Source organism: Maylandia zebra, linkage group LG23 (assembly GCF_041146795.1).
Source record: "Maylandia zebra isolate NMK-2024a linkage group LG23, Mzebra_GT3a, whole genome shotgun sequence".
Taxonomy (NCBI): Eukaryota; Metazoa; Chordata; class Actinopteri; order Cichliformes; family Cichlidae; genus Maylandia; species Maylandia zebra.
This window is the reverse complement of record NC_135188.1, coordinates 16,901,045-16,916,646: the sequence shown is the minus strand read 5'-3', so window position 1 is coordinate 16,916,646 and position 15,602 is coordinate 16,901,045. Positions and strand designations below refer to the sequence as shown.

At 38.4% G+C, this 15,602-nt stretch overlaps 1 long non-coding RNA gene across 1 annotated transcript in view; it reads right to left on the bottom strand.

Moving 5' to 3' along the window:
- The window catches only part of LOC143415087 (uncharacterized), a 40,631-nt gene extending 33,628 nt beyond the window's left edge, over window positions 1-7,003 (bottom strand). The window contains exon 1 of the long non-coding RNA XR_013095694.1: window positions 6,923-7,003. This is a non-coding gene — a long non-coding RNA (uncharacterized LOC143415087). The remainder of the gene's footprint in view (window positions 1-6,922) is intronic.
- Window positions 7,004-15,602: the final 8,599 nt, after the last annotated feature.

Here is a 15,602-nt window from a genome sequence, read left to right as displayed (position 1 = left end):
CCACTGTGGCATGTAGAAAACATCTCAGGTAGGATCTGCTTGTCATGCCAGTAATGTTTGAAACCATCACGACCATCAATATTACATTCCTTTTTTCCTCCGAGAATAACACTTTCTTCCACCTTTCAATGTCCCATGTTTTTCAATGTCCCAACTGACCGTTTGGACTCTCTTGCAAAGTCCAAACGGTCAGTTCTGTGGTGTTCAAGGAGACGAGGCCTTTAAAGACGTTTTTTGTTTTTGAAGCCCTTTGGTCGCAGATGCCGTCTGATGGTTATGGGGCTACAGTCAAAACCAGTAACGGCCTTAATTTGGGTCAAGGATCGTTCAGCATCTTGACAGATAGTGTATTGGATCCTCCAGCTCAGTGCTGGTGAAATTTTTTGGGGTCTTCCACTTGACTTTTTTGTTCCATAACCCTCAGGATCATATAAGAAATTCCAAATGACTGTCTTACTGCATCCCACCTCAGCAGCGATAGCTCACTGCGAGAGACCCTGGTTATGCAGTTTAACAACCTGACCAGGTTCAAAAAGGGGACTTTTTTTTGCCTTCCCCATCAGAATGTCATGACAATGTGACTACCTGACAGAAAATGACAATGAATTAAATTTTTTTAAAACAGATTTGGCCTAAACTTTTGATCAGCTATAGAACAGCCTATAAAACAGCCTGTTTCAGTTTAAGCATTGTTTTCAATAAATTGCATGCTCAAAAAAATGTTGTCCCACTCCCATTTCTTCTTTTTGCATGTTGAAGCTCTACTTGGGACCTTGTTAAGATCCAACCGTGCAAAACTGTTGATTGGGACATTTTAGGGGTGGGATAGGTCACCTCAATTTAATCGCACTTTGCGTTCCAAGCAAAAGGGAACTTTTGTCAATACACCATTTCCTGGTATACTGATTACACCGATGCACACATCAGAGCTACAAAGAATCAGAAGAAAGTGCTTCGCTAGGACTGATAAGAGGCAAGTTTAATTTCAAAAGACTACCCGACGTAAGCCTTGATAAAAGTGTGGTTTTTTGCAAACTGTGCAGAAGAAGTCTGCATACCACCGAAGGACTTCAACCTTACGGTATCATCTAAATGCAAAACATTGGACAAACTTACAAATTGTCTCGCAAAATGGATTGCTCTGGACTGTAGGCCACTATCAGAAGATAGTGGGTTAGAAAATGTGCTACAGTTAGCACATGTGATCCAACTTTCCAACTGAAAGACTATTTCAAGTAAAATTCAACAGCTTTATGACACTCAAAAGCAAGAAAAATTGGATATATTACAGACAACCCTGCTAATATGGAGGAACTACACCAGGAGCAAGCAAGACTGGGGCAACAGAGCCCCTCATCAGGATGTTTCCACACGGTGGAATTCAATGCTGGATATTGCTGCTAAAGAATCAAGAGGCTGTTTTTGCTGCTTTACACAAACAAAAGCACAAGGTACAAGGTCATTTTAACTCCATCAGAGCTGGTAAAACTCCAAATGTTGGTGACTGTCCTTGAGCCATGCAGGTAGATAAAAAAATTTTTTAACTTGTTGTTACTGTTCCTTCAACAAGCTCTATAGTTGACAGTTATTGTGTATATTAATAATTACTTTCTTGAACTGTCTACTGCAGGTTTGTGACTGAGCCTCTTGGAAGTGAGAAATATGTCTCATGTTCAGTGGTTTTACCTGCTTTCTTCCACCTGCATCACACCATGGAGGTCTCCGATGATCAAACTCAAACTACAAGGACCTATCCCACCGTGTAGCTACACTCAACCATCTGTGGCTCAGGATAGCTACTGTGCTTGACCCACGCTTTAAGGATTTAAAGTGTCTTGCAAGGGGACAGCGAAAAGAGGTTTGGACCAGCCTTGAGGCCCTGCTACAGGAACAGTGTAAAGATGCCACCACAAAGGAACCAGCAAAGACAAAGAGCTTCCTCCTCTCTTCAGACTCTGATTCAGATGAGGAAGCCCTGTGTAACAGGGTCCTGAGTTTATACAGAGTAGAATCCACCATCAGCAAGACAGACTACCCGCTGCAGTGGTGGTCCAGTTGAACAGGGACCCACCCACAGCTGTCTGTCCTGGCCCGCAAGTACTGAAATTAGTCCTGCCACTTCTGCACTTTATGTTGAAATTTTTATTTTTATTATTATTATTATTTAAAGACAATATCACTTTTAAAATGTACTTAAAATAGCACTTTATTTTTAGGTCTGCCCAATTTGGCCAGGGATATTATTTTTGTTTCTCTGTTAATCGAGATTAATTAATTACAAAGCCTCTAATTAATTAGTTTTTTTTTTCGAGTAGGACACAAGTGTAAAGTAACTTTAAACATTTTTATATATGTTAGATTCTTCAAAATAGCCACCCTTTGCTATGATTACTGCTTTGCACACTCTTAGGTCAGGCGACTGTGGAGGCCATGCCATCTTATGCAGCACTCCATCACGCTCCTTGGTCAAATAGCCCTTACACAGCTTGAATGTGTGTTTGCGGTCATTGTCCTATTGAAAAATGAATGATGGTCCAACTAAACGCTAGCAGGATGGGATGGCATGTCGCTGCAAAATGCTGTGGTAGTCATGGTGGTTCAGTGTGCTTTGAGTTATAAAAAAATCCCCAATAGTGTCACCAGCCAAGCACCCCCACACCTTCACACCTCCTCATCCATGCTTCACTGTGGGAACCATGCATATAGAGACCATCCTTTCACCTTTTATGCGGTTCACAAAGACGTAGCAGGTTGAACCAATTTTGGTTTCAAGTTTGATGATATCAAATATATCAAACATGTTTTGCATTTTGTGTTTGAGAAAATCTTTGTTCAATCAATTTCTGGCATTTACATATAGTCAACTAATGAACTGTTCATTAGTGCATATATCTAAACAACAAATCACATGGCAGTAACTCATTGCATTTAGGTAAATAAACATGGGAAAGATAACCTGCTGAAGTTCAAACCAAGTATCATAATGAAGAAGAATGGGAATTTAAGTGAATTTGTTGGATGACTTGTTCTTGGTGCCACGTGGGCTTGCCTGAGTATTTCATAAACTTCACTGTAGTCAAATGGCCTCACCAGTTAGCAGGTCAATTCAATGGAGCACCTTAGGGATCTGGTGGAATGGGAGTTTTATGTTTTCTTTTTTAATTTGTAGGTAACAAATCTACAAAAACTGAGTGATGTCATCATGTCACTTATGTTTCCTTTATCTTGTTGTCATGAAGAATTAAAGTAACTCTGAAGTCAAAATGGTTCTAACAGGGGTGCTAGTAAATCTTACCTAATAGTGTTTAATTTATTTTTAATTCATGAGATCATTAATTTTCTCAAAAAGATTAATGAGAGAAGAAAAAAGTAAATAAATGAGGAAAAAAGGAGAAAAGAAGAAAGATAATAAATGTTGCCAATGCTTGTTCATGTTTCAGTGAAACGCACTCTTAAACAAGGGTGTCTGCTCACTGAAATTGTAAGCCTTTTATTTTGAAACAGTAACAGCAACACTGTAACAGAACATTCCAAGGGACCTTTTCAGGAAACTGTGTTCACCATAGCAAAAATTATAACATCAGAAAAATATTAGGTATTTTATGCGATATTGTATTCTGTTTGTTGTTCTGCTTACAGTTTTATTTCAAAGCATTATCACTATAGATGAAATAAGTACCTGGGTTTGAGGAGTGATGTGCTTGTATCCCAACACTAAAAGAAGTACAATTAACGCACACTTACCAAATTAAATTGTTAAATGAACCTTTTCTTGTTCAATTAAAGTTTTTTGTCTTTTAAATTTATATATAATATGTCCAAGTTTGGATAATGCTGCTGAGGTTTGGTCTCACGCTGATAATGAATCTAATTACTGTCGTAGAATTATTAAGGAATTAGCTAAAAGGAAGCAAGAAATTAGTTAAAAAGTAAGACTGATGAATTGCCTGCCAACTGATAACCTACAGCCTTTATACACAACAGCAACAGTTAGTTACGCAAGTATCTTCGACACCATGAAGAACCTGGTCTGAAGCAGACAAATTTACCTACATTGTTATGACGCAGTGCCGCATTGTGCTTTGGAGAGCTAAATTTAGCTGATAGCTGCTGGGATGGATTACTGAGAGGCTTGAAGGCGACGTGATATCTGGGAGGGAAATTACTTGAGCTTAATGAAGTACATAAGTCATTCCTCACATGCTGCCCACTATATAGCACACTCTCTCAATCTGTGAGGACAGTTTAGAGGGCACTACACATACTTGTAGAGGGTAATAGTTCATTTTCCTTGCAAGCTCCTCCATTGAGACCTCGTTTCAGCTTGACCCAGTTTGTGGAAGGAAAATTATGACTCAATCATTGCATTTAATAGCAATCCAATCATATATAGTATTAAAATATTTAATTCTGAGGTGGTGAGAGAAATACTCAGACATTGAACATAATAACACAAAATATGTATAATATGAATAATGCTACATTTAAGTAAACTTAATTAAAAGTAGGAATAGCATTACACAACTCTTCTAGATTTTATTTTATTTTTTTAGATGTACCAGTGTTTAAGCAGGTTTTTACTGTTTAGACAGTAACTAGGTTAACCTATTTTATATGAGAGTTGATCAGTCTTGTTCATATAGCACGAAAAAACCAAGAATATCTTCATTATTCTGATATCTACTCAGATATATTTATTTTTAGGGATTATTTTTTTAAATCACTGCAACAGTCATAGCAACGTATTTTATATTGTAAGGTAATGTTCTAACAATATTGGAGAGAATCTCAATGATCCCCCGTAAGTACAGTTCTTGGCTGGTACGTAGTTATGTTCCAAGTGTTTTTCCGTGTTTTACAACCACTGGCTGTTTTTTGGTGAAGTAAGGCGATGCAAGCAGTGAATCGTTCCCCAACTTCCCGTAGCGTTGAATGTTTCGAAATCCTTTTCAAAAAAGCGTTTGTATCATCAAAGGCATCTCTGAGAAGCTAAACCCACAAAGGTTTTATCAGAGCACCAAAGAGGGTTAGTGTAGTTTTTCATAGGGTTAATCGTTTCCAAATGGTTGGGGTGGTAGATTGGAAGTGAAGGGCGTGCTCCTGGGCGAGAGAGGGGAGAGTGGATGAGAGAGCGGCCCTAATGCGGCATCTCATTACAACCTCTGTCAGGATCCCTCTATTCTACCATCAGCTCCCTTTAACTTGGTAAGAGCCCAACTGTCGTTTCGAGTGAGTGTGCCGCCAAAGAGGCATTTACAAATAAATGAAAAATGTCACATTTGATTTCACTCCTCTCGGACTGCGGCGCCTCAGCTTTGTCACAAACTGTCTTTGTTGTTCTGGTCTCTTGCAGGTCCAGCTCCCGGTCGCCGAAGATAGATTCTGGCAGGCTCAGGCCCTCTACTTCTCTCCCAGGGTAAGCTCGCAGACAATGACCTTCCCGTAATGTTGCTGAAACACTGATTCCTCCTTTTTTTCAGCTCTGCTTCTCTCATCCTTGTCCTTGAATGGCATGCGAGCGAGCAGGAAGTTGGAGCTGGTTTGCTATGACCGGGAAAATAAAGAGCTGGTAAAATGGCGTGGCATGTCGTTTAGGGAGAGTCAGCATGGTATCGTCTTTAACCCTTGGCTTTGTGGTTCGCCTGGGATGCCCTCGCTATTGCTGCTGCCACCACCACAAAGGCGAGGAATTAAAGACACACTACACCTTTTTTTTTGATCGCGTACGTTTGCTGAGAATATTTATTTCTTTAAATTTTGCCGAAAATTGTCGTTTGCTTTTTAGGGTTTCGGAATTGGGATATTTCTGCATTTTATTTATGACGCTTTACGGTGGCTTTTTTGTATTTATTGAAAGATTTTATTCCTACGCCGAACCGTATGTATTATTATTATCATTATTATTATTATTATTATTATATGTCCGCACTGGCAATAACAAAGTCTATGATCATTATTATCAAAAACTCTACAAAATTACTGCGTTTCTATGAAGTTCCGAAACACGAAATGCAAAAATGTTTCGCTGAATACTACGAAGAATGACAAATATTCTATCAAAATAAGCACAACGTCCTGTTTGCATCAGTGAATTTAATTTAGATTTCAAAATGACTGAATTCAAATCCCGAACGTTTACATTCTATAGTTCATTTAAACTCCTATTTTTTTCTATTGCATTCATTCATTTACTGTGCAGTCCAAGTGAAATATGAAGCCATTTTAGTTCCCCCATAGTGTTCTCCTTATTTATCTTTTTTTTTTTTTTTTTTTTCCTTTAATCGCTTCAAGGCATGATTAATCTCATGGACTGAATTCTTACGCAGGTTCAAGGCTTTCATGTAAGCTTCATGACACAGTAATCTGATTTTAGACACAAGCAACTGAGGTACAATGGTGTGTACTTTTCTATTTATAGAAATCTAAACGTATCCCACAATCCCTACTACAGATTTCAGTCAACAACACATCCTCAGCATGCTAAATGCATCCACACAATATTGACATCAAACGCTGGCACTTCTTTAAAGCTCATTCGTCTGATGTAAAACAGCATATACGTATTGTTTGATGTTTCAGTGACGTATTACAAGGATCCATCAGCTCGCAGCGCTGAAGCAGCCAAATGCACGTTTTGTTGTGTAATATCATCATAACAAATGCCTTTTTCATTCATGATCACTTCCTTTTAGCCTGCGTTTGCAGTTGCCTCAAAGGAAACAAGCTGGACGTTACAGCCGCTTCAGATTTCACGTCATGTCGTGACACAGTCATATCCTGAATACTTGTCTAAAGAATGTATATATCTATGCTTTTACAAGATGTCCTAAGGCTATATTTTTACCGTCTTCTGTTTGTGCTCACAGATCTTTGAACAATTATTGGACAAGAAGTGCACTGTAGAGAAAACACTTTTACTCACCTGCTGCTGTCCTTAAGCGTCGCAGTACTGCAATCGGTGTGTGCTCCTCAGTGAAGTGTCATTTGTAGCTTGTTGGGTTTTTTATGGGGTACAAATGCCCCATGCAGGCTTTCTGGAATGGGCTGTTAAGCCTCTTTAGTAACACTTTAAAGAGTGTATGTAGTGGGTGGGATGTCGTAAGGAAGGGGGTATGGACAGCCTGTTAGAAGATCCTGAAGGCAGGACGCCTCTGCATTTAAAAGCTGTTAATGATGCATGTCGCTCACTGAGGAATCAGTGGACCGCAGCCACCATGTTTCTCAGACTAAACGTACGTGTGTGTGTGTGTGTGTCTGAGTAGGACACCTGTTGTGCTGTCTGTAGCAGACCTTCCCTTTGGGAATCAGGATGAATAACAACAAGCAAAGTCTACTGCTAAATAGAAGCAAACCAGTGTAGTTACTCCATTATTGAAGTAGCTAAGTTCAAGAGTTGTTGATGGGGAAGTTTGTTATGGCTTCAGATCTTGATCTTATGGAAGATGCTTATTTGCAATTTAGTAGCAAGTGGCTCTGCTGTTTTGCATTTCTGTTATCTGTTTGCGTGCAAGAAGTGTAAATGGAGCTGCCTTTAGCTAACCAATCAGAATTGTCCAAATTGTAGAAATAATGTGAAACCTGAACACATGTCGTCTGAAGGCTTACTAGAACTGGCTATTCATAATATCCTGTGCTTAACTGTTGCTGTTGTTCACAAAGATAAAAAAAAAGACCTTGAGAGCCTGGATAGAGAAAGGATTATCTTTCAATAGACTTCAGGGGGAATGTGATTAGAAAATATGCACTTTAACAGTGAATTCATGTTTGCAATCATACTCTAATTATGATTTTTTTTTAATTGCATATGTAAGGTTTTTTCACCTGACAGATGAAAGAAGTGAATCATTTAACGGGTTAACAGTTAAACAGGTTTAAAGAATAGGATTTGGAAAATTAATACTTTTGGTGGCTTCAAAAGAAAAGAGTAATTTACAGCTTATATTACAAACACATACCCCTGGATGTTCACAGAAGACAATACTGACCAATGATAACAGGATTTCTTCACAGAACATTCAGCCAGAGGAGTGTGGCCATGGCTTAGGAGGTAGTGGGTCTGTTAATAGGATCTCCCAATCATGAACAACCCTCACTAAATTGAGATAATCTGTAGGGTTAAAATCTTACCATGTACAATCAGGTTGTGGATGTGACCACTTCTATAAAAACAGCTGTTACCTCTTGCTAGCTGTCAAGCTTGGTGGTAATGAAATGGTATTGCTGCTTAACGTGGTTCTAAAAGTTGTCTAACCTTGAGGAGCACTTAGTTTTTCAAAGGACTGCAAAGACTTTTTTTACATGACTGTTATGTGTATACACTTTCCCTGATATAATTGTTTAGACAATTCAGACTGTCCTGGAAATGAGAATCACATGCAAATCCCATTAAAACAAGAGCTGAATTTGCAGGGTGCAAAATATTTGGATAGTATGCTGCTGCCAGCATTGTCATCTTTAGTGTTGATAAAGAAAGATTTGGTAAAAGACACAGTTAATGAGTGTCAGTACAGTACAACATGGTCTGTGTCCTCTGTGTTGACAAAGACCTTGGTCAGTTGCACTCAGCTGGAGGTGTGTGTGTCTAGCTGTCTGTCCGTGCGTGTGTGTTTGTGTTTGGCATATGAATGATGAGTTCTATTCACTCAAGGTGACTTTTGAGGAGTCATCCATTTCTCCAATCACTGCCTCCTATTACTTGCTCCAGTGCACCACTTAGGCTACACACAAGCAATCATGGGCTGTTATCTGACTTTAAAGTATACTTCATCCTATACTGCAGACAGACTACATGTAAGGTTATACATTTACAGGTTGTTTGGACCAGAACTGGTGCTTATTTTATATAATCTCTTAATTTATTAACTTCAGAAATTTTAGATAAAGGGTTTCTAAACTGATTGAACAACAGAACTACAACAGCATGGCAGTTACTACAAATGAGCTTATTAAGGGATGTTTTCATTTTTATTCAGCATGTGGATTGATTTAATTATCGACTTGTTTGACAAAGTGTTACATGATCTTTTGTGTCTGCTCCCAGAGGGTTTACGATGACTGGCCCACTGCTGTACACTGATCTACACTGGTCCACTCTGTGCTTCTTATCATTGCTGTTGCTAGCCTCACTGCTAATGTGTTTCACCACCAACTGTATTAGCATAACTGAGTCCTTGTGAGATTTATAGTTGCCTGTGCTGTAGAAGAAGAGGAGTATATGGATATTTAGCTCTCTATAAAAAGGTGTAAAGATTAAATGGCACAACTTTTAAAAAGTTATTGCAGCAGTGGCTGGTGGTAAAGTTAAAGAGTGGAGGAAGATGTGTGTGTGTTTAGGTGGGGGTGGAGCAATCCTCTTTGCCTGTGTCAATTTCTACAGTCATTGGTGTCAATGCATGATACTGCATTACACAGTAGCTGTGAACACAGTGGCTTTTGCTGATGAATGGACTTGGCGCTTCAAAGTTTCTATCTCCAAGGGGTATTTTGTCATTTTTCATTGAGGTGTTGTTTAGTGGATTTTGTATCTGAAGTCTTCATATAAAGTACATATACAAGGGTTTTAGCTATCTACTGAGCTAGGAAGAAGCTCTTTCATCAAAGGTAATGGGAGTAGTCTTCACCAGTTCTTACTCAATCCAACACCATTTCAAAACAATGAAAACAAGTTGACTCAGGCAAGTACACTGTTAACCCTTGTATGGTGTTCGGGTCTGTGAGACCCGTGTTCAGTTTTTTTCAAAAGAAAAATTAAACAATTAATTATTTTTTCACGTGTAAATGTGTTGTGTCTTTCCACTCACTCCACTTGATTATAACTGATTTATTTATAACATTTTATATAAAAGAAAAACGAGAAGCACATTAATTCATAAATGTGATCTAACAAAGGTAAAGGGAAAAAATCAACCATGTTTGCTGTTCATATGTCTTGTAATTGGGATGAAATAAACATCTGTTGAGTAATTTAACATAAAATTGTTTGATAGTGTTAATTTGGAAAGCCAAAACTCTAGCGGGTCCACCAGACCCATGAACACTGGCTGAGTAACAAAAATACGAACACCACACAAGGGTTAATGGTAGCAGCTTTCAAAGCACATTAGCTGGGAACATCACTAAATGCATTAAATGAATGCCTATTTAAATTCCAAGTGCATGTGCTCATAATCATTAAGTATCTTGCTACTATACACCAACTCTTTTTCTGTTTGCTTACCCAGGAACTCCTACACATTCAGGAGCTGATCAATCAAACCTGGCACCCAGGTACAGCTAAAGGTTTTTATTTATATTGCTTGCAAACATGCAACCACCTCCCAATGACCTAAAATGACCGATTTGTAGCATTTATGCACCTGCAATACCTTATGAATGTGATTTTCATTTTATAAAAATAATATTTAATTTATCAAATTTACCATATTTCTCATTTAATATCTACCACCCCATGTTTTTTCTTAGTGTGATTTATCAGTTTGCCAGCAGTACAAACAGAACAAACAAAACTGTAGCTTAGGCATGTCCTGGTTCAGATTAATGACTGACTCCTGGCATTATTTAGTTGAGGGTTTTTTTTAGTGGTGTCAGCGTTAATCTCGTTAAAATGACGTTAACGCCATAACCTCATTACGCCTTAACGAGCTAACCCCGCTACGGCTTTGACGCCGTGCAGCCCCACGCACAGGGCGATCCGCGTTAAATCGCTAACGGAGATTTGCCACCTTAATGCGGTTATGGTGTTAACGTCAGATTAACACTGACAGCACTAGGTTGTTTTTTTTTTGGTTTTTTTTTAATGGGAAATTGTTTCATATTACGAGTGGGGCATTTACAGGCATGTTTCACTGACTTTACTTACAGACTGTAATTTTACACAGGGAGTATGTGCAGATGATGATGATGATGATGTGTGATGAAATTGGAGGAGGTAGACTATGTGATAGCCACCACAGTGACTCTACTTCTTCACTGCAGTATTTTTACACACAAAAATAAAAAGTAATATTATACTCGATCCTACTGAAAATCTTAAATTCTATTTTATGTTTAACTTGTATTGATAGTGATTTTGTCAGGTATCCTTGTTAAAAAGGTGAAAAGTACACACATATTCATGCCTGAAAGTGAGGAAAACAAACTTTTCTGTTATCATCCTGCATTCCTCTTCTGTGAACTCCACAGCTGACCATGAGTGTTAGCAGCATACAAGCCGACCCTCTTGTCTATGCTGGAAGAGGAATGCATGAGGAATGTGACAGGGTGATGACAAAATACTGAGTGTCTGGGTGCTTCTAGGACTATCCAGTCTTGTCTTATCTCAAAATACTGGAATAATTAGGTCTGACCTCAAACTAATGGTTTAAGACAAAATTATGATTTACAGTCGTTCTGGCTTTCTTACTACAGAGTAAAATCTGCCTTGCAAATACTGTGCATGGTTTATTGTACATTTGTGGCTTCAAAAAGGATTGATGGAAGTAAATAATTCTTAAAATGTTACAAGCCAGGATGTTAATATTATCCTGGCTTGTAATAATAAACAGACTGTGATTAAAGGTAATAGATAACGTATTGTATTTATATACTGTGAGTTTCTAAAAGTGTTTGTCAGATACCCAAATCACTTCGTCTGGCTCTATGCAAGGAGTCCCATTTCTACTCTGAGCCCCTTACAAATGGCCAATCTCGCCACCTTATCTTTAAGACTGATCCCCTATCGCCTCTCCTTGGGTGGTGGGCCTGCAGGCCCATGGCAGTTTGGAGCACACACCCTAAATCACATGTAGCATGACAGAATACAATATTCTATAGTTGCCTGGTGCCTTCGTTTACATTCTTTAGTTTTACCAAGAGCCTGATTCACTTAATTGAGGTGGAAAAACAGTGACAGAGTGTTTAATGGTGTCGGGTGTAATACAAATTTTAAAAATTATTTGGAACTGCTAAGAATTGCTGATATTATTAGGATATATGATGTTAATATTCTAAGAATTGAAAATTGTTTTGGCATTTATGGACTGTTATCATTTCCACATTGTGTTGTTTGATTTTTAATTGTTTTGACTTCTGTCTTGTTATAAGTAACATGCAGAAGTTCACAAAAAATTCTGAACAATAGTGCAGTATATCACTGGACAAAAAAATTTGGGGATTTTGATTTTAAATCCAATATAAAAATTAAAATGACAGATTAGTGGCTATTTCCTGTTACTTCATTACTCACCTGAGAAAATAATTTATTGCACACGTTTTGTGTTACTCTTTAAATTGACCTGAAAAATACAGTAAAACAATTATGAGTTAACAATAAAAACCTGAGGCTACAGTCCCATGTACAAATCCATATCTCAATCCTAGGACACACATACGATGTTTTAGTTTTTTATGTATAAAGATGAAACGATAAACCCAAACCCACCAAATCAGTGGCTTGCAGCACAATCACATAGAAAGAAAAAGGGATGTTTTAAGTTGGGGTTATCTCTTGTCAATCTTTATAATGCAATTAATGATACAATTGAAATTGTAACCTAATCACAGAATTTTGTGCAGTAATTGAGTAATTTACTTTTTTCAGTTACACAGTAATATGATTACAATAATTCATTGCTTTAGAATTTGTTACAACCAGTGCTGGTTTTGGCAGTTTCACAACTGCATTTCATATTTAACATAATTCCAATTCATACAATCTCAGAATTTGTAAAAATGTGAATAGTTTAGATGGAGTAACCAATCAGAATTGGTACATACTTGAATTTGGGGGATTTTCCCAAAACTTTGAGGTCAAAATAAAATTTTCTGTTATCTGGCTCGAGTTAAGAACTTTAGGTCTTAGAACTCATCCTGTAGAGTATCATTAAAACTAGAAGCAGTCATAAAACCTAGAATGATTCGACTTTGCCTGCTATCCACTACAAGGCACCTCCCTCCTCCCTGCTAAAAATTTCCATTCTTACTCGCATGTGTGTGTGTTTGCAGTGTCACCACTAACCTCGACATAGCGCAACGAGGAAACATCAAATTGTATTTGCAGCTGTATCTATGATCATTCACAGGGTTTTGTACTGTAAATCTGTGCCAAAGGGGTCAGTCTGTCAGCTGGGTGCTGTATAACATCTCCAAGCATCTGATATAAGTATTTGCTTCAAAATAACTACAACTATAAACTGTAGTATTATGGCATTGTGAGCTGTTTGCTGGCCACAACAACACAATCATCACTCACCACCTACCCCAGCTTGACAGATTTGGCTCTTTGAGACTTTGTCCTCTTCTGATGTTCAAATGGTTAAATTTTAAGAAGTGCACAAAAATAGGCATGCTGGAAGTCAGACACAAGGAAACGACCTTGACAGGGATATAACCCAAATTTAACCCTGGAGAACCCATGGGGTCAGCTCTGACCCCATGGGTTCTCCAGGGTTAAATCATGTTTGTTTTTCACTCTTAATAATTAAGATGGTCCACATGGTACACATACAGATATTGTGTGTGTGTGTGTGTGTGTGTGTGTGTGTGTGTGTGTGTGTGTGTGTGTGTGTGGAACATGGGAAATTTTCATCATGTCTAGTGTGACTAAATTGCATAAATATGCTAGATGCACAGATCAATTTTGCAGAGGAACAATGGTAATGGCTTGATAAGATGGCTATGTGAGCCTGTTGAAAATTTAGTTTCCAGCTGCTGGAGACAGTAGGGGTTGGGAATGCTGATTTCATCCAGTGTTAGATGAGCCAGTTATTTAGTTCACGGGTCCTGAAAGTCAGGTGAAGGTCACACATAACTGACAAATAGAGGAGCCAGTGAGCTGGCACATGGTTAGTGATGTAATCAACATAAAACCAGTGCTATAGCTAAAAGTGCACATCCAACAAAGGGCAATACCACAACAATGTGTGTTCGGTCTGAGCTTCTTGAATCCACTAACACGATACTCTGTGCCATCATCAACCACAGAAATGTGGTCAATACAGTCAGCTGAATGACCTTTCAAATATAAATAGAATCTGACTGATTCATTGCAATTGTAAGGGATGCTTTGTCAATATATTTTCAGCAAGAATTATAATGTATTCATCCAATCATCATCAAGAATGATATTGCCTCTTTTATCCGGGTAATTAAAAACATCTACAAAATGCAAAGGATGCAAATTTTGTGGTGTCCTTTAAACATTTGACTTATGTCATATTTGTAATGCTTTGAGGATATCTAACACACAAACGTATTGCAGTTGTAGCAAAACCCCCACCTCCACTTAGACAACCTGGACCTTTGGAATCAGATTTGAAAGGCCCCTCATTAATAGACCTAATAGTTTTGCACAAGGCCACTTTTTTCAACTGGATGTGAAATGATATTAAATGGACTATGAAACAAGTTAATTTGTAGTGACAAACATCAGTGCAGAAATTTATGGTAACTATAGTACTAGTCAGGTTAACTAACCTGTTTAGCAGAACAGCACTGGGGAAAACAGGAAGTAGGCAGAGACTGGAGCTATATCTAGTTTTGTAAATATGCTTTCTCATACTTGAAACATTTTTATTTAAAATGCTGTTATTATCAGATGCTCTTTGACCCTATTTTTGATAAGCGAATCCTGCTTTGTAGGCACATACAGCCATTGCTGGAATATCAACTTCTCCTGCAGGCTTTGTAGCACTGAATTAGGCTTTCCATCATCTGGAGAGACGTGCATGTGTAGCTGCATTTGTAGAGCCACCAGCAGCAGCACCCTTTCACTGAAAGACTTGTCACTGAACAAAGTTGGTAGTCAAGGGTTATATTTCACATTATATGTGGATATAAAACCAAGAGCAGGGTCAGAAGTTGTTACAGTATTTTAATTTGAAGAACAATCAGAATCAGAATCAGAATCAGAATACTTTATTGATCCCTGGGGGAAATTATTTTTTGTTACAGTGCTCCATTTTAAACCAACATTAAGACAAGACAGACAATACGCTAACTAAGAATAGTACAATATATACATATATATACATACATACATACATAAGTCACTTATAAATAAATATTTGGAAAAGAAACATGTGTAGTTGTAGCAGCAAACAGTGTGTTAAGTGGATGCGTTGTACAGGGAGATGGCCACAGGCAGGAATGATTTCCTGTGTCGTTCAGTGGTGCTTTTCGGTAATCTCAGTCTCTCACTGAACGAGCTCCTGTGACTGACCAACATGTCATGGAGTGGGTGGGAGGTGTTATCCAACATTGTCTTTATCTTGGACAGCATCCGCCTCTCCGACACCACCTTGAGGGAGTCCAGCTCCATCCCCACAACATTGCTGGCCTTACGGATCAGTTTATTAAGTCTGTTGGCATCTGCGACCCTCAGCCTGCTCCCCCAGCATGCAACAGCATAGAGGATCGCACTGGCCACCACAGACTCATAGAAAATCCTCAGCATTTTCTGGCAGATGTTGAAGGACCTCAGTCGCCTCAAAAAATAGAGACGACTCTGGCCCTTCCTGTAAAGTGCTGTGGTGTTTTTAGCCCAGTCCAGTTTATTGTCAATGTGTACTCCAAGGTATTTATAGTCCTCCACAATGTCAACACTGACCCCCTGGATTGAAACAGGG